Below are 20,921 nucleotides of genomic sequence, written 5' to 3'. Positions count from 1 at the left end.
CCTGCTGACTATTGGGGGGCCTATAATACCATCCCATCAGAGTGACCATTCCCTTCTTGTTTCTAAGTTCTACCCATTTGGGCTCACTGGATGATCCCCCAAGAATATCCTCTCAAAGGACTGTGGTTATGTCCTCTTTCTTTAAGACGGCAATTCCCGCTCTCTTACCTGTATCTCTGTTACACCTGTGGCATCTGTATCCTGGAACATTGAGCTGTCCTTCCCTCAGCCATGTTTCTGTTATGGCTATAGATATCCCAGTGCCCAGGGCCAATCCACACCCTGAGTTCATCCACCTTACCTGTTAAGCCTCTTGCATTGAAATAAATACAGTTTAAACCAATGGTTTTTCCTCTCCCTTTACTGTGCTCCTGTCTATCCTTACAACTAAACTTGCTTTCATTGGCTACAGTATTATCCCCTACTGCTCAGAGACCCACTCCTTGCCACTCTAGTTTAAACCCTCCCGATCAGTACCTGCAATACTGGAGCTGATTTTACTTCACTATCCATGGAAAAGTATCTGACATCTATTCAATTTTACCTCCCGCTGAAAATCAAGTTAATTCACAGAACGTAGTTTAATTCAGATCTACATTTGGTCACTTTGGGTTTCACATTGATTCAATTTTGACAGCTAAACTTTAATACCTCAAAGGAAGATTCTGTATCTGTGGCAAGCACTATATGCAGTCTGCTTTCTTTCTCCACATATAATAAATAGTAATTGACACAATACACTGCACACCAAATTGCTGTTCCACAAATACAAATATATGGAGCGCTTTGTGAAACATATGCAAGAAAATAAGGGTCAGAGCTTTGAATACAGGAGTTGGGAATGAAATGTTGCAACCGTACAAGTTGTCCGTGAGACAACTGTGCACAGTTCTGGTCGCTCAGCTATAGGAAGGATATCATTAAGCTGGAAAGGAGGCAGAAAAGATTCACAAGGATGTTACTGGGATCAGAAGGCTTGAGGTACAAGAAGAGAATGGATAGGCTGGGACCATTGTTCCTGGAGCACAAGAGACTGAAGGTGACCTTACAGAAGTATACAAGATCATGAGGGGCGTAGATGGTCACAGTGCTTTTCCTTGGGTGGGTGAGTCCAAAACTGGAGGACATAGATTTAAGCTGAGGAGGGAAAGATTTAAAAGGGACCTGAGGGGCAACGTTTTCCACACTGCGGATATATGAAATGAGCTACCAGAGGAAGCTGTAGAGACAGGTATAATTACAATGTTTAAAAGATATTTGGACAGGTACATGGAAGAGAAATGGTTCAGAGAGATATGGGCCAAACTCAGGAGAATGGGACTAGCTTGGATGTACATCTTGGTCGGCATGGATGAGTTAGCCCAAATGGCCTGTTTCAGTTCTGTATAACTCTATGACACTATGATTATGATCCATGAATAGACTTCAGAGAATTGCTTAGTGCACTTATTTTAAATTCACTGAGCAAAATTAACCACAATATTATTATCAAACTGAAAAAAAGTCTGAGAGGTTGCTTATTACCTCAAACATAATCAAGCTATAGGTTAAAGTCCTGAAATGTTACATGTTAAATCAACTAGTTTTATTCCACAGACATCTTCACCTTCAAACAACAATGTTACATTGAGTATTTAGTTATTGCTACATACATTTATCATCACTTCTGATCCCATTATTAACCAAATATTTATCCAGATCACCTTAAATGGATTGATCAACATTTTTGTTAGCTTTCCATAGAAATCTAGTGTTTCTATCTCTTGCACTTTGAGAAATGCTCTCTGAAACTCAAGCTTCTCTTGACACTTCAGAAAAATGTACTTAAATCTTCTAGTTCTTCAATGTATCAGTTAATATTGAAATAATATTGAAACTACCTTTGCCTTTCTATTTTCTAAAAATATAAGTCATGTTTTCTCATACAAATTGCTTACTTCTGCCCCTACAATTTTGCAGTAACAGTTAATTTTCTATTGTAGAAATGGAACACTTTAGTACATTTGAACCTTGACATTAATGGTAAGTAATGTATGGGAGGCATACCTATGTGCCATAGGTAAAAAAGACAGAGTTGGGAAAGAATCCGATTGTCATGAGGCTGGTTGCAGAGGACTTCCCTGCTTTCCCTCCAAGAGTGCCTTTAGATCTTCTACTTTCATTTGCAAGAGCAGATGGGGATTTGATTCAGCATCCAAGAAGAAATACATCAGACAGTACACCACCCCCTCATTTTTGCTGTGAAGTGTGAGTTTGGATTAGTTACTCATGTCTCTAGGGTGGGAGGCAAGCCTCTGCGATGAATCCATAATCTTATGATTCATATGCGAGAGCACTACTACTGATTCAAGGCTGTCAATTCGATAAAGCACTGTGACATTCCAAGTCACTTCACAAGGTAGAAGGGTATAAAAGGCAAACTTTTGAATTTGCTGGTTTATTGGTTGCATCAGAGGGTGTGATGCACAATTGTAAAACAAAATAACACATAAGTGAGAAGAGCTAGATTGCTGAGACTGGTTCTGGGGCCATGATTTTTTAATAACCTGGAAGAATGGACAGAAATGAAGGTCTTCAAATCTGCAAATTATACCTGTTGGGAGAAAATGGGATTAGAAGGGAAAATTTGACAGAAGGATTTAAATAAATTGTATTTTAATAGTATGAAGGCATTCTAGATGCAAAGGTCGCTGCTTGCAGTCTGTGCTGCTTCACAGGATGGTCATAGCGGCAAGGAACTCCAGTTCAATTGAACCCATGGTGTCACAAAAAGTTTGTGTAGATTGCACATGGGGTGAATGGGAGGAATACAATCTGCTCTAATAAAGAGAGGGTGATGGTAGGATTGAATGGTTACTACTTGGGTAGAGAGTGACATGATTTCTCTTTTCAACACCTCAAATGATATGCATCCAGATCATCTCCCAGATGGTAGATTTGTTTGTTATTAATACTTGAAGTTAAAAACAGGTCTATTTCCATTTGTATGTTTGTGAATGAAAACTTTTCCTACACGTTATGACTTGATCTTTCTGGAACTGTCAGCACAGGCTAACTTGGGGCAAAAAAAAGATTACACAGGGACCAAAGGCAGTTATTTACGCACTGTTGTTTATGCACATTTGTAAATGGACTAACAACTATATCAGATATGAGTACAAAGGACATGCCTGCATGCCCTCTCCTGGTAGGGTGGATGTTGTACTTCCAGTCAAAGGTTCATGGATGTTTCCTGGCCACCACCTTGTAGCCTAAGGAGGATATACAACACTAGAAAAATGAGTGCCATATAACTCAATTTAACTCATCACACATCTTTAAGGATTACTAGTACAGAAAGAAAGTACATCTTAAAAGGGGCCTTTCATATTCTACCTTAACAAGGGAGCTAGTGAGAAGACTTACATTTAACTCTCAATATTTCTCGCTTATTAACATAAATAGACATGTCCAATGTAACTGATGAATGAGGTCTTCCACTTTGACATATGAAAGATCCAGTAAATGATCATCCTGTTAACTTTCATTTAAAATGCCATCAGATTAAAACACATCTTCACTATCTTCCAATCAATGGCACAATTAGATATTGCTGAACCATGAACAGAAATATGACATATGTTTAAAAAAGCTTCTAGACATAATGTTAAACATCAGTTTTTTAAAAGAATATTTTGCAGTATGTCACCAACTTTGACTATAATCCACCAATTAAAACTGATCCAATACACCAGCTTTTAGTTTTCATTTAGTAGCTTTCAATCTTCAGATTTGTTCAATTATTTATGACTTGCTTAATGCTTACTTCCTCAATAATCTGTCACTGTTAGCATGGCATTACTTGTGTTTCATAAAAATTGCACATGAAGACCCTAGAACATGATGTTTTTGTTTCAATATAGTACATTTGTACTTCGTACTTTGCTTCTTTATTGTCAATGGAACAGTGTAAGAGGCCACAGATTCATTGGTCAGAGCGGAAGTGGGATAGATAATTAAAGAACTAGGCAACTGCTTAGAGACAGATTCACACTTGCAAACTGAGTGAAACCCAACAGAATCTTAAGCAACAGTACTTCCTCTTCTATCTAGGCAAGTTACAGCCTTTGGGGCTCAATATCAAATTCAACTATTTCTAAAAACTTGCTTTTGCTGTTTTTATCAGAATTGTCCGGTTCCACTTTTTAATATTCATTTTCCTCTCTCACTGTTTTCATTAATTTATTAACCAGATAGGACCCGCTTTAACTTGTTTTCTCACTTTTCCAGTTGTGATAAATGGTCTTAGATCTTAAGCAATAACTCTGTATTTCTTTCCACAGATGCTGTCTGACCTGCTGACTGCTGCCGACATTTTCTGTTTTTATTTGGAATTGTACTATAGGCCCCCCAATAGTCAATGGGCAGTAGAGGAGCAAATATGTATGGAGATCATAAGTAGCTGTAAGAATAATAGGGTTGTAATAGTAGGTGACCTTAACTTCCCGAATATTGGCTGGGACTGCCATAGTGCTAACAGCTTGGATGGGATGGAATTTATTAAGTGTATCCAGGAAAGTCTTCTCAAGCAAAGTCTCAAGCAATATGTAAATGGCCCTACTAGAGAAGGGGCAACACTAGACCTTCTCTTGGGAAATCAGGCAGGGCAAGTGACTGGCTTCAGTGGGGGAGCAGCTTGGGACCAGTGACCATAATTTTAAAATAGTTATGGAAGAAGACAGAATTGGTCCACAAGTTAAAGTCTTAAATTAAGGCAAGGTTAATTTTGATGGCATTAGACAGGACCTTGCAAACTATGATTGATATAGGCTATTTGCAGGTAAAGGGATGCTTGACAAGTGGGAGGCTTTTAAAAGTGAGAGAGGGAAAGTTCACAGCCGGCATGTTGCTGTTAGAGTGAAGGGCAAGGCTGGCAGGATTAGGGAACCCTGGTTCATGAGGGATACTGAGGCTCTCATCGAGAAAAAGGTGATATACATCAGGTATAGACAGCCGGGATCAAGTGAATCCCTTGAGGAGTATAAGGGATACACTTAAGAGGGAAATCAGGAAGACAAAAAGAGAACATGAGGTAGCTTTGGCATATAGGGTAAAAGTGAATCCTAAGAGATTCTGTAAGTATACTAAGAGCAAAAGAGTAACTAGGGAGAGAATAGGGCCCCTTAAGGATTAATGTGGTCGTCTACATGTGGACTCACAGGAAATAGGTGATGTCTTAAACTAATATTTTTTGTGTATATTTACTGTGGAGGAGGTCATGGAAACTAGTGAATTTAGGAAAGAGAACAACGATGTCTTGAAACAAATCCACAATACAAAAGAGGAGCTTCTGGCGGACTTAAAGCGCATTAAGGTAGATAAATCCCTGAGGGCTGACCAAGTGTATCCTAGGACTATGTGCAAAGGTAGGGAAGAAAATCACTAGGGCCCTAGCAGAGATATTTGCATCATCGTTAGGTACAGGTGAGCTACTGGAAGACTGTAGGGTGGCTAATATTGTGGCTTTATTTAAGAAGGGCTGCAAGGACAAACCAGGGAACAACAGCTGGTGAGCCAATTAGGGACAGTCAGCATGGCTTTGTGCATGGAAAATTGTGTTTGACGAATTTGATTAAGTTTTTTTTTTGAAGAGGTGAGAAAGAGGATTGACAAGGGCAGGGCAGAAGATGTTGTCTACATAGACTTTAGCAAGGCCTTTCACAGGGTCCTGAATGGTAGGCTGGTTTGGAAGGTTAGATCACATGGGATCCAGGATGAACTAGCCAATTGGATACAAAATTAGCTTGGTGGTCGGAGTCGGGGGGGGGGGGTTAGGTTAGTGGAGGGTTAATTTTTTGGATTGGAAGCCTGTGACCAGCATTTGGAAAGGTACATATAGAGGGATATGGACAAAATGCAGACAAAGGGGAATAGCTCAGATAGGCACCTTGGTTAGCATGGACGTTGGGCCGAAAGGCCTGCTTCCATGCTGTATAACTCTATGACTATTTCAGATTTCCAACTTCTGGAATTTGTTGATTTTTCAAACAGCGACAGATTGCTTGGTTTCCAATTTTGTCTAAATTTCATTTTCCTTATAAATATGATTTAATGATTTATTCCACAATTTTGTTTCAAGCACTACCGTGTAAAATAGATTTGTTTCTTCATATTTTCACAGCATTACATGTTGATATCACATTGATAGGAAAAAAACTTTAAAAAGAACTTTGAGATACACACCTCAAAATCAACTGAATATGAAATTAGTCATCCTAAATCCACCATCTTTTGGAAAAAAAACTTTGCAGTTCAAGAATATATCTATACACTTTATCAAACTGTGAAGATTAAACAATGTTCCTGCACTATACAGGAAGACAATGCAAGAAGTGTGATAGATTCTCAACAGTACAAATGCAGCCCACAAAAGTTCCCTTCTATGGTGTGCAACAGTTTTTTTTAAATTTAACTTCCTGCTATATCTCTAGAACAAGCAGTCAAATATTTAAAATAATTTAATAAGCTAATTAACAGGTACAAGCATTCAAGCACAACATAATTAATTTCCAGCATAAGTAACCAAGTTTTACCTGAGTATTTGTGTCCTAAAATTATTCATGAATGATAAAGTATTTCTCCTAGGTATCACAGAACTTGTCCAGGGGCAGTTATAATATTGAATCTTCCTGATGGCCCCACCTTCACAGCAACTAGTCTTTAGTCAATCTAATTCATGTGACATCAAAAAATGACTGTGAACAAACACAGCTGTACCAGACAACATTGTGGCTTTGCGGTAAAGACCAGCCAGCCGGATACAGCTCAGCTGATCTCCTGTCAGCAGGAGGAAACCTTGTTGAGGTGTGAAAGTCGACCCGCACTGTAATAAAGCAGACAACAGCAGAACCAAGGAGCATACAAAAAGTGCTTTATTGTCAACGCTAGCAGGAGTGTGGGTACATGGAGGAGCAAACAGTCAGTGTTGCTCTTCCCTGCACGTGGCCTGACTTAAAGAATACAGGGTGCTAACTTAGCTTAAATACATTGTTCTCTGGCTGGTGTCCACCTACTGCACAGGCATACCCATATTTGGGTATGCTTGACCAGCTCACATGGCCATTGGTCAAACCAAGGACCCTCTGTGCAGCCAGACATGTTAACACATCTTTCACAGTTGGTCACAACCCTGTTTCCTTGTGGACTTGAGGTCTCACAGCTCAGTAACTTATCATCAATCACGCCAGATGGCTTTTGCTTTTACAGCGGCTATATAACCAGTAACCCTTTGTTCACCAGAGTTCCCTTCCCATTGTCTTCTACAGAGGTGATGATGGCAGAACAAGAAGGGAAGTATTGGGCATTCCCACATTAATGCTAGCAGTACTGTATTCCAGACAAACCAGGGTGGAGAAGCTGGTAGAGCCTGAACTGTGTCAAACTGAGGATCCTTGCAAAATGGTACAGACGGTGTCAGAGATTCCTGCATGAAGAGTAGGCAGGTTCATTGCACTGTCTCCGTTCTGCATGTCACACAAATTTGGCATTCTCGTACACGTTGTAGAAACTCTCCAGCAGGTAGTGCAATTTTTTTTGGACTTCAGTCGTTTACTCTGTTCATAGACTGGGTCCATGAGGTCTTTGCATTTATGTATTGCAGCAGAGGTTGGACATGTGTTTTCCCTCCCAATGTGTACTTAGCTTTCCATTTTACTCTTATTATCCTCACATAGCAGCATTACAAATGAATAATTCCATCAAATTTTCTTCAGTTAATAACAGTGCCAATAGCAACAAAGGGGATGTACGTCAGTCGGCAAAAGGTACCAGCTCAGCAAGCCCTGGTAGCAGCATTGTGGCACAAAACTGGTCCTTGGCGAAGGGGTCAGGGATTGGAGTGGTGAAATGCACAAGTGATAAAATAGCATCATGACACCTCATTGTGTCGCATAGAATTTAACAGCACAGAAACAGGCCCTTTGGCTCACCTCATCCATGCCAACCAAGATGTCTACCTGAGCATTTGCAACATATCCCTCTAAAACTTTCCTATTCATGTACCTGTGCAAATGAAAAAAACATTGTAATTATGCCTGCCTATACCACTTCCTCTGGCAGCTTGTTCCATATACCCACCAACTTCTGTGTGGAAAAACTTGTTCCTCAGATACCTTTTTTTAATCTTTTCCCTCTCACCATAAGCCTACGCTCTCTAGGTTTAAAAGTCTCCTTCACTCCAGGTTTAAAAGTCTCCTTCACTCCAGGAAAAACAGGACAAGGCAAGTCCCCCCCCCCCCCCACCAGACCAGGCAACATCCTTGTGAATCTTTTCAGCACCCTCTCTAGCTTCACACCCTTCCTATAGTGTGGAGACCAGAACTACACACAACGTTCCCAGTGCAGCCAAATCAATGGTTTGTACAACTTGAACATGAGGTCCCAACTCTTGTTCTCAATGTCATGGCCGATAAAGGCAAACATGTCAAATGCCTTCTTCATCACTTTGTTTACCTGTGTCGCCACCTTCAGGGAACTATGTACTTTACCCCAAGATCTCTGTTCTACCACAGTCCTTAGAGCCCTGCCATTCACTGCGTATGTTTTCCCCGGTTTAACTTCACGCTGAATTAAGTTCCATCGGCCATTCCTTTGCCTACTTTCCTAGTTGATCGAGATCCTGTTGCCACCTTAGACAACTTTCTTCACTGTCCACTCTATCACCAATTTTGGCATCTTCCGTAAACCTGCTCGATCATTTTCAGTCATCATGCTGATGTTGCACTAGGTATGATGGTATCCAAATCCAACAGATGGTCAGGCTTCCCAGTCAGTCAACCACAAATGGAAGCACACATAGAGGTTTAGTCAGAAGACTTATTCAGTAACTTTAAATTACTTCTATTCTGATTTCCTGTTGACCTGCTTTGCTGAAAAAAAAAGTGCCTTACTGTCCTTGTTTTTGTGTTGCATTAGAGTCAAGATGATATCATTGGGGGAATCCTCCATCTCAGATAAATAAAGGTCATTGAAGTGATGCCTGACTGCATTTATTATTGATACCCGTCATTCATAACTGCAGAGAGAAGCAAATATCTCTCAGTTTGAAAGATTACAGAATCACAGAGACTCCATCCACCAAAGGAAGCTGAGGTAGAAATAAGAGATTATAAATACGATGTATGATTGCCTGATTGATTATAACACTGGATATTTCCATGAAAGCATCCTATTCACATGATTACATTGAGTATTTGGCACAGCAGCTCACGATTTGGCCCAAGCACTTGTGCGTCTTCCCATCCTTCTTCAGGTAAAACTAATGTTACATCTGCCCCTACCCCTCCTCCCTTACCACTAATCAGGGCCCTAAATAGTCCTTCCAGGTGAGGCAGTACTTCACATGTGAATCTATCAGTGTCATTTATTGCATCCGGTGCTCCCAGTGCAGCCTCTTCTACATCAGGGGCATTGCTTCGTCAAGCGCCTTCGCTCTGTCGCCGTAAGCAGCTGGGATCTCCCAGTGGCCAGCCATTTTAATTCCACCCCATTCCCACGCTGACATGTCTGTCCACGGCCTCCTCTACTGCCAAGTTGAGGCTAGATGCATATTCCGCCTTGGAGGTCTCCAACCTGACAGCATCAACATCTATTTCTCTAACTTCCAGCAACCACTCCCCTCTTCCTCCCCTCTTGTTTTCCCTTATCCCTCTGGCCCCATTACCTCTTCGCTTTCCTCTCCCCCACCCTCACGACCTGCCCGTCACCCACACCTTCCTCCCTCTGGTTCCCATCTCCTTCCCCTTATTCCATGATCCACTGTCCTCTCCTATCAGATTCCATTTTCTTCAGCCCTTGGGCTCTTCCACCTAATCTCCCAGCTTCTCACACCATTCCCCACTCCCCCCCAACCACCACTTTCCTCCCTCCCCACCATCTACTTATCTTCCCCCCTCACCTGGATTCACCTATCACCCGCCAGTTCATGTTCCTCCCCCTCCCCCCACCCTTTTATTCTGGCTTCTGCCCTCTTTCTTTCCAGTCCTGATGAAGGGTCTCAGCCTGAAACGTCGACTGTTCATTTCCCTCCATGGATGCTGCCTGACCCACTGAGCTCCTCCAGCATTTTTTGTGTGTTGCTCCAGTGTAACCAGCTGTTCCCTTCTCCCTCATATGTGTCTCTAGCCTCCCCTTAAACACATCTATGCTATTTGTTTCAACCACTCTCTGTGCTAGTGAGTTCACATTCTCACCACTCTTTGGTTGGACTTTCTTCTGAGTTTCCAATTTGATAGTTTGGTGACCACCTTATAATCTGGCCCCTCATTATACTCTTCCCCACAAGTGGAAACATTCCCTTTGCATCTTATTTATCAAAAATATAATACATTTAAATAACTATCTTAGATAATTCTTCAATCTTCTTCTCTTGAGAAAAAAAACCCAATCTGTTCATCTTTTCCTGATACATAGATCCATGCATTTCTGGTATCATCCTCATAAATTTTTGCTGGACCTTTGCCACTTCCTCTGTACCCTTTTTATAATAAATAAACCAAACTATAAACAGTACTTTTAGTGTGATCTAACCAAGGTTTGGCACAGGTTTAGCATTACTTCTCCATGCAGAGCTTTGATGAAAGATCTTCAGCCGAAAATACCTCTCTCCACAGCTGATATATAACTTGCTATTTCCAGAATTTTCTGTTTCTATTTCAGATTGCTAGCATTCATAGTAGTTTGATTTTGAATCATCAGTTCAGTTTTGGTCTGATCTTTCCCGTAATTTGTTTATTGCTCTGTGAAAGTTTCAGCAACAAAATTGATGGATTTTGCTTTCCCCATCAGAAGTAACAAGTTATTGTATTTTCCTATCAAGTTACATGAAAGAAAATAATGCTGTTATTTCATACACAATGGTTTGTGAGAGGATGGGGTCAAAGCATTCATTTGAAAGAGATAAACAGATAGGTAAAAAGGTTGGTGTGCAGCTGATGGGCTGAAGGGTCTGTTTCGGTGCTGTACAAATAAATTTATGAATAGAAAATAAAGTAAAACTGTCCTTTGTGGATTATTTTGCGATACATCCATCTATCTTTTTCAAATTTCTAGGAATGAATAATATGTAGCATTGTAGCAGAACTGCATTTTACTGTTATTTTAAAATGAACTTGAGCTGCTAGATTGCACTCTCATTTGAAGTTCAAAGCTGATTTTCTAAATATTCAATTTAAAATTAATGTAGAAACTTTATTCCAGACCTCAGTTAATCAGAGATCAAACTCCTGTGAATGCGTGCCAATAAAATGAAAATAGAAATCAGACCTACACAACTACCAAAGCACATCACACATTGCCTGGGAAGAGAATACCACAGATGCATAATAAAATCCCAGTTAAATGAAAAGCGAGTAAGCATTGCTAAATGATGACTTGACCCCATCATCAATAATATTCTGTGGTGGCTATTAACTACAAGGGTCTTGAGTGAACTACAGGACCCTGTGTGATTGTATTATATGATCATTCTAGGACTCAGAATACCAACAGGCAATCACAGAATCTCTCCCCAGCAATCCTACACACTCTTGGTCTCCAATCCCTTTACTATTTTATGGTAGGTGAATCAACACAAGCAGAACAAGAGAAAACTTGAGTACACTCTACCAGCTGAATTCTTCACATTGTAATCTGCTGTTCTAGTCCAGAAGGCTAGTGGAATGGAGGATGAGAATAAGCAGTATTAGTCACCTTAATTTCATAATTTTGATGCAGTCATCTCAATAAGATCATTCTTACTGCGCTGTTTTTCTCAGCAATTTCACTCCTCTGTATCTAGTCTATCTCATATAGCTCTATCCTCTGTTCCCAATCTCACACTTTTTTCTCTTTTTCCATGATCATCACCGCCACCCCCATCACAAAATACCTTGAAGCTTTGCCCTTCTCACCAATGCCCAATAAAATGCCTTTCCTCTTGAAATCAGGTCCTCCACATCTATTATCACATCAGGGAGAATTTATTGACTTCTTATGTCAAACTGTGATCTAACTCACATCGATGACCTCCTTCTCCATTGTAATACTAACTCTGCCTGAAATCAAGTTTCACCAGTTCAGTCCTTCTCTTTAATCTTACCCACAATCCACATATTATCCCTCCCCATTTTCTCTCTTTTCAAATCCTGCTCAACTGCCAATGTTTCATGTTAAATTCAAAGCATTTTGACTCTTTATTTTGCACACAGTTATAGATTTGCAGTTTGAAACTTGCAGAATCACAACACGAAATTCTTCTGAAAGATGATACTATTGTTTTACAATTATTATAGCAGCATTTTTAACCCAGTAAAATCAAAAAGTGGCAGAGAGAAATGCAGGCAGTAATTTTGCAAAGCAAACAAAATATCTGTACATGGAACCATACAGTTGTAAAGCATAGAAATAGGCCCTTTGACCCACCACATGCATATCAGCCTTTAAGCCCATCTATACTAATCCCATTTGCCCACATTAGAACCCTGTTCTTCTTTGCCTTGTCTATTCAAGCATCCATCTAAATGCCTCTTATACATAGTCATTGTATCGAATTCCACCACCTCCTCAGGCACCGCATTCCAGATGTCAACCACTCTCTTTTTAAAAAACTTACTCCTCAGATCCCCTCAACTTAACCCTATGCCCTCTTCTTTTTGCTACCACAGGAAAAAATATTTTGACTATCTACCCAATCCATGCCTCTCATATCATATATACTTCTATCAGGTCATCCTCAATCTCCTTTACTCCAGGAAAGAAAAAGCCCTGACTGTCCAACCTCTCCCCATATAAAATCTTCCAATCCAGGTAACATCCTGGTGAATCTCTTCTCCATTCTCTCCAGTGCAATCACATCCTTCCTTTAGTGTGGTGTCTAGAACGTTATTCCACAATGGCCAAACCAGTCTTTTGTAAGGTTGCAATGCATATTCTATGCCCTGACCTATGAAGGCAAGCTTGCCATATGCTTTCTTCACCATTCTATCAACCTGGTTTTCCACTTTCAGGAAACTATGAACTTGGACCCCTAGGTCTAGCTTGTTATCAACGTACTTTAGCACCCTATCAATTACTGTACATGTCTTACCCCACAACTTCCCAAAATGCATCATCTTGCAGTTGTTGGGATTAAATTCCATCTGCCAATGCACCACCCAATTTTCCATCTGATCCATTTCCTGCTGTAGCCTTAGACAACCTTTCTTGCTTTCCACAACACCACCAATTTTCATGTGAAAATCAAAACAAAACCACAGATGCTTGAAATCTAAAATAAAAACAGAACATGCTAGAAATACTCAGTAGGTCAGGCTGCATCTGAGGGAAGGAAAACAGTTTCAAGGTGAAGACCCTTCATCAAAACTGTGAAGTAGACAAAAGAAGCTTGTTAAGCTACAATGAAGGTGGGAGAGAGGAGACATCTTTAGACTGGGACAACCAATTTTCATGTCATCCACAAACTCCTACATAACTCCCACATTCACATCCAAGTCAATAATACATAATCATAAATAGCGAATGTCCTGACACCAATCATGCTGTACACCACTAGTCACAGACTTTCCACAGAAAAACACCTTTCCACCATGATCCTCTGCTTCCTATCACCAAGCCAATTCTGGATCCAATTAGCCAGCTCGCCTTGGATCCCACATGCTTTACCCTTCTGGACCAGCCCACCATGCGGGACCTTGTCAAATGCCTTACTGAAGTCCATATAGACAACATCTACCACCCTGCCTTCATCGATTTTTGTTACCTCCTCAAAGAACTCAATAAAATTAGTGAGACAGGATTTCCCTCCCCCCACAAAGCCATGCTGACTATCTCTGATCAGTTCCGCCTTTCCAATAATTTCTCTACAATTTTTTCCCATGGTAGGTGTATCAAAAAGAAGAGCGCATAGGTTTGTGGTGAAAGGAAGGAGTTTTAATGGGTAAGTTTTCCCTTTCCATAACTACCTTGAAACTTACTAAAAGAATGCAGTAAAAGTGCAGAGTAAAGTTGATCATAATAATTTATATTCCCTTACATTTGGAAAGTAGTAAATCAATAGGGGTTTGGAGTTCATAAGTTAGACATACAGTCTTTTAGTTGGGGAATCACTGCGAAAGGGAATCATTTGAAAATTCAAGGCAGGCAGACTATCCAGAAGTGAAATCAGTAGAGCCATTTTCACCCAAAGGGCAATTGAATTACCATCGCCAACTTCAAGGAATCTTTGATAATTTATTTAGTTATTAACCATTATTCTGCCTTTGTTTTGGATGGTGGAAGATTTCCAAATTTCCATTACTTTTCAAATAATGATTCCTGATTCTATTCCTAAACTGCCCAGCTCTATATTATGCCCTCGTAGTTTGATATCCCAGCAGAGAAAATATTTTCCTCTGCATATGCTCCATTGAACATCCGAATAGATTTACAGCCAACTTTGGCTGCAATTATCATGCATATCTAGTATGACCCTTCTTGCTTTACAGTGCGAACAGTTGCAAACACTCAAGTCATCTTACAGAGTACTTCACACTGAAAAGTGCATGCTGTCCACCAGTAGAAGGTATGGGGCTTAAGAATAAGTTGAGAGCCGCAATATCTCAGTGGTTATACCCTATTTTTAAGGTGTTCTTTGGGCAAATAGGGATCAAACTACATGATTGTTCTGCCAGATTTGAGTCACTGCACACCCAACACAGACAATTCCGCCAGTATAACTGCTGTTGTTATTTTGTTAGGAAATGCATGCTTTGGTCCACAATAACTGCTCATTGCCCTCGGTAGGTTCTCAATAGGAAAAGTAATAGGTTTTTGAGTAAATCAGACAAAGCAAATCTCTCAGTAATTGAGAGATCGTGTACCTTTTGAATCAATAACCTAATGGGATAGTTTATTTTCATAAATAGAATACTTAATGCAAGCACAATTATCCAAGGCATTTAAAGTGAACTTTAATTGATGAAAAAATAGTTAAGTTCTTCAATAGTATTATGTTTAACACAATGTGGCAGATATTATGATAAAACTGTACCAATTGCACAAACTCTGCATTTAACCTAGTCAAGGCAGTACGTGAGAGAGAACTGGATACAGGGGAAGAGTGGGGGAATGAGGTTGCTCTGGTAGTCGATACGACTCGATGGACCGAAAGGCCTCTTTCTCTGTCATAAGGAAAATTGAGAAACGATGGCAACCACCCTCCTTAGTGTAACGCAGAAAGAAAGATGTTCTTCAACTAACCTGCTGTTGCTAAACAATGGATATTTTACTCTTCGCCTGTACCTGAGAGGCAAGCCCGCTATGTTCGCCCGCAGGACTCAGAGCTGCCAAATCGCAGTGCAGCTGGTGGAAATGCCCGTTGAATCCCTGGAGTTTGTGCGTTGACTCCTTCACCAACACGGAGTTCCCCAGCCAAGCCGAGGAGGATCCACCCACTCTGGACTACGTGTTTCCTCGCATAAACAAATCTTTTGGTGAAACGGTTCCTTTGGGTTACTCCAGTTCAGAGTGGACAAGACGCAGCATGCTTACTTTTGTGTGGTAGCCTCAGTGAAGGAACAGCCCAGATAAACCCCAGTATTAAGCCCGCGAACAGTTTGCAGAACTGCCGCTACACGAGGAAACCTCGCAAGTTGATCCAGGCACATTAATCTTATTGCGTATTACTCAGACCGGTGCGCTTCCCACCAAGCCGAGGTGGGAGGAGATAAACGCGATGACAGGATGCAGTGAGAATCCCCTCTTGCTGAAAACTTCTAATTTAATCCCTACAATCCATAAATAAAAACGGAGCACAGCAAATGCTGAAAACCAGCATCAGCTTTGCATTCTGCACTGTATTTTATTGTGTTTCAGAGAAACAATAGACGGAAGGAAATGTTAAAAATTATTTTCTCATCATGGTTAAGGATAAGGATAAACAAATAATAGGTTAAGGATAAACATTAACAAAAATGGCAAGATGATGACATATTTATTAATAATAAGAATTTTAAATTATAACTTCATAATTTTGGGTATGTTCTTTTCATGATTTCTTATTGACTGCCCATGTGTGGGCTAATTACTCTGCCCCAACTATCGAAATGATCTATATGAAATGGTCAAATAGTACAGACAATGCTGAAAATTATTAAAATAATCAAAAAAACAGTAAGCTAAACAATTTAACTAGAAAACATTGTCAACCTTGCCTGGGATATTAATGATCTTATACATATTTTTAAACAAACTTCATACTCAAAGCAAAAAGCAATTTGAAGGAGGAATCAGTCAGGTTCAATCATGTGTTATTATTGCACATGAAAGATTCAAAGGGAGGCTCAATGAACTTTCTGGTGGTTCCACCTATTTGTGAACAACAAGTAAGATAAGGTAAGGTATCTTTATTAGTCACATGTACATCGAAACACATAGTGAAATGCATCTTTGCACAGGGTGTTCTGGGGGGCAGCCCACAAGTGTCACCACGCTTCCGGCGCCAACATAACATGCCCACAACTTCCTAACTCATACGTCTTTGGAATGTGGGAGGAAATTGGAGCACCCAGAGGAAATCCACGCAGTTACAGGGAGAACATACAAACTCCTTACAGACAGCGGCCAGAATTGAATCCGGGTCACTGGTGCTGTAATAGCGTTACACTAACCAAGTAAAACAAAGCTATGCCAGTCCTGAAGGCTGGATTATTCTTCTGCCTTTCTGCTGCCAACCCCAATTCTGTGCAATTCAATTATTTCTTTTCATGTTTCTAAAGTTTAAAACTGTTAAAGCTGAGTCTGCTTAATCTCTCGTGAAAGCCTGCAGCCAACCACCCTGCCCTCCCTCTACCACTATCACCACTACATTCCACATATCAATCTGGTGAACCTTGAGCTGACTCCTACAATCACAAATATATCTTTCTTTAGGTAGGAAAATCTGACCTGTACACTGTATTCCAGGTGCAATCTCACCAAGGCCCTATATAACTTTAATGATTTGTCTTCAGTGTTATACCCATAACAAAGACCACATACCATTGGCCTCTCTAATTGCTGTATCTGCACGTTAACACTCTGGGATTCATCTGCAAGTTTGTGTATATTACATGGCTTTATTATCTAAATCATTGATATAAGTTTGAACAGCTAGGGCTGCAGTACCAATCCCTGCACACACCAGGAGTCACAGTCTCTCAACCCGAAAATGATCTGTTCATTCCTACTCTGTTTTCTGTCTATGTACCAATCTGTAATCCTTGCTGGTATATCTCCACCAATTCTATGTGCTCTAATTTTGCGGCACTTTATTGTAGGACCTCTGAAGGTTCAAACAGACAAATCTACCGGCCGTCCCCTATCAATTCTGATAATCATAGTCTCAAAAAACTCCAACAGATTCGTCCATACAGGTTGACTTTAACCTGATTGATTATTACTTTCTAAGTGCCTCGTTACCACTTCCTCAATAATGATTCAAGCATTTTCTCTACTACATACGTCAGGCTGATTGGTCTGTGGTTCCTTATGTTCTCTCTTCCTCCTGTGGGATTCATTTGTTACCTATGGGTGGCACAGTGACACAGCTAATAGAGCTACTGCCACACTGCTCCAGTGAATTAGGTTCAAACCTGATTCTACCTGAGACTGCCTGAATTTTCTCCTTGTATAGAATGTAACTGTATACCTGTCCCTTTACATTTCATTACCTTGAATCATTACCTTGTCCCTTCACCAGAACTCTCTCCCCAACAATTTAGTTTAAAATCTTTATCTACAAACATTAGTACCAGCCCAATTCAAGTGAAGCCTATCCCAAAAGAATTGCTTTAGTTTTCCCCAAAAATTGGTGCCAGTGCCCAATGAACTTAAACCCATTTCTCCCACACCAATCTTTGAACCATGCATTCAACCTGATTGTAATATGGATGAGATCAAGTAGTAATCCAAAGATTATTACCTTTGTGATGCTATTTTTTCCAAGTTTGGATTGTAGCTACTCAAAGTCCTTGTTATAACTACCTATGGACTGCTTTTTGCTGCACAAAGTACATAAAGTACATTTAAGTGCATAAAGGTGGATAAATCCCCAATGCCTGATCACGTGTATCCTAGAATGTTGTGGGAAGCCAGGGAAGAAATTGCTGGGGTCCTGGAGAGATTTTTGTATCTTCATTAGCCATGGCTGTGGTAACCAGAAGACTTGAGGATGGATAATGTTGTGCCTTTTTATTTAAGAAAGGGTGTAAGGGCATGCCAGGGAACAACAGACCAGTGAGCCTAACACCAGTGGCAGGAAAGTTACTGCAGGGGATTCTGAGAGACAGGACTTATTTGCATCTGTGAAGGCAATGACTGATTAGGGATAGTCAGCATGGCATTGTGCATGGGAAATTGTGTCTCATGAATTTGATTGAGATCTTTTGAAGAGGTGACCAAGAAGATGGATGAGGGCAGGACAGTAGATATTGTCTACATGGACTTTAGCAAGGCCTTTGACAGGGTCCGGCATGGCAGGCTGGTCCGAAAGGTTAGTACACATGGGATCCAGGGTGAGTTAGCCAATTGGATACAAAATTGGCTTGGTGGTAAGAGGTGGTAGTAGAGGGTAGCTTTTCAGATTGGAGGCCTGTGACCAGTGGTATGCCACAGGGATCAGTGCTGGGTCCCCTGCTGTTATTCATATATATTAATGATTTGGATAAGAACATAGGTAGCATGATGAGTAAGTTTGCCGATGATACCAAAACAGGTGGCATAGTGGAGAGTGGAAAGAGGATCGGAGGAGCAAGTTTTTCCACACAGAGGGTGGTGGGTATATGGAATGAGCTGCCAGAGGAAGAGGGGGAGGCAGGCACAATCACAACATTTAAAAAAAATATTTGCACAAATACACGGATAGGAAAGGTTTAGAGTGATATGGGCCAAAGCAGCAAAATGGGACTAGCTTAGACAGGCATCTTGGTCAGTACAGATGAGTTGGGCTGAAGGGCTTGTTTCCATGCTGTATAACTCTATGATTCTATAAGGTAAAGCATTCTTTAATGTCTCTGAAGCTGGGCTCAGAGAGCTAAAGACTGGACATTTAGCAATGTTACCTTTGTTGCAGAAAAATCCTCTCACAAACTTGTCTTCTGCCTTTACAGATTAAGGAGCTAAAAGTGATATACACAGCAATCGACATTAGAGCCATAGCATTTATTTGTTACTCTCCACTAAATGCCTTGGCCCATGGCTCTGATTATAATTGCACCTTTCAACATAACTAGGAATTAAAAGTCATCAGTAGAGGGAATAACCCTTGATCTCCAAGAACAATCTGTCAGTTCAGTACTGTGTATGAAATATGGTATGTGACCTATTCTGTCACAAAATAAATGACTCTTTGCAGCTTCCTGAATGCATGAATGTGCTGCTGGTCACACATAGTCTGAATGAAAGCTAGCTTTTGGAGTCCAAAGGCCACGTGGATGCAATTTACCTCTGGGAAGCCACTCTCGGGGCACATCTGCAAGCTCATGCTGCTTTCTGCTCTCTACTTAAAGAGACAAATTCTCTTCCCATTGAGTAAAATGTCCCTACAATATCTTGTATACCAAGACTGCTGAGAATTGGGACCCACGGCAATAGGACACCCCAAAGTCACACAGGGGGCAATGGAAATACAAGTCTTTTTTCCTATATTTCCCATTTGTCCACTTTGAGAGTGAACAGTTATTGGAGCCTCAGATTATGTTTTACATTTGAAACTGTAGGCATGCTTGATTATGTATCTGACTGCACTCACCCCATAATTTGTCTCACTTCATAGGCACAATATTCTAATAGAAGTAGTTACTGCAATACCAGAGTTGATTTTACCCAGCAGTAAATTCAGCTGTTCTGCATGGCCATATGCAAAATACATAAATAGGAATCAAATGGCAACTGCTATAATTCACGGTGTACATTCTTTCCTTTCACTCTCCAAGGACTTAATTATCCTATGATATTAATTGGGATTTAATTCCATGTTTCCTTATTTATGTTTATCAATGTTTCTGTTTTTTTTCCTTTACAGGTCAGTCTATTTAAAATTTCATTTCCACCTTCAAGCTAACGCATCACTTGACTTTTTTTTAAATGTTTGCAGGTTGCAGGCATCACTGGCAAGATAATGGTGACCTGCCTTCTTGAATTACTGCAGTTCATCTGGTGTGGCTTTTTACACAGCACGATTGGTTAGTGTTCTAAGATTACATTTCATCTCAACACTAACCCTGAAGTGGATCATCCGATAGGGGGAATAGGAATAAGAGAATAGATATTGTGCAAGCTATTATCTATTGATATTTCCTTTCTTAATCACCCATCACAATGTGGAAACATTAAAGCACATAACAATCATTCACACTTAAACGCAATAAAGCCTTTGAAAAGTACAAAGGTGTCACTGAAAAATTTGAAACAGATTGGTCTATGAAATCTAGCATTTTAGATTCAATTTAATTAAAACTCATCTGATTGATCTGCACTTGGACCTGTGACCAGTAGTCAGCTGAAATATTGATTAGCTGTTCTTTTTTTCCACATTTGTGGTGATTGCATGAATAGATGTTCATCTTAATCAGTTATCTTGAGTCCCAATTAACCTTATTGGGTCAAAGAGCCATACAGCATAGAAACAGGCCCTACAGGCCACCAGTTCTACACTGAACACTCCTTTACACTAATCCCAGTTTTTATTCTCTGCACCTTCCTGTCAGCTCCCCTATATTCTACCGCTCACTTATACACTAGGGGAGATCTAAAGTGACTAATTCACCAATGAACCAGCACATCTTTGGGATGTGGCAGGAAACTGGAGCATCCGGAGAAAACCCACACAGTCATAGACAAGCTCAGCACAGACAACACCAGAGGTCAGAATCAAACCCAGGTCCTGTCAA

The 20,921-nt window shown here is 40.4% G+C and overlaps 1 protein-coding gene across 4 annotated transcripts in view; it reads right to left on the bottom strand.

Moving 5' to 3' along the window:
- LOC127572741 (multiple C2 and transmembrane domain-containing protein 1-like) overlaps positions 1-20,921 on the bottom strand; it is a 409,900-nt gene that overhangs the window by 285,549 nt on the left and 103,430 nt on the right. The window contains exon 1 of one of the 4 annotated variants that reach the window (XM_052020319.1): positions 15,253-15,540. The exons of the other annotated variants lie outside the window; for them this stretch is intronic. The gene's annotated coding sequence lies outside the window, so the exon portion shown is untranslated. Of the gene's footprint in view, positions 1-15,252; positions 15,541-20,921 lie in introns of those variants that run through there. 4 annotated transcript variants of the gene reach the window in all.

This window comes from Pristis pectinata, chromosome 7 (assembly GCF_009764475.1).
Source record: "Pristis pectinata isolate sPriPec2 chromosome 7, sPriPec2.1.pri, whole genome shotgun sequence".
NCBI lineage: Eukaryota > Metazoa > Chordata > Chondrichthyes > Rhinopristiformes > Pristidae > Pristis > Pristis pectinata.
This window is presented reverse-complemented; position numbering and strand designations above follow the sequence as displayed.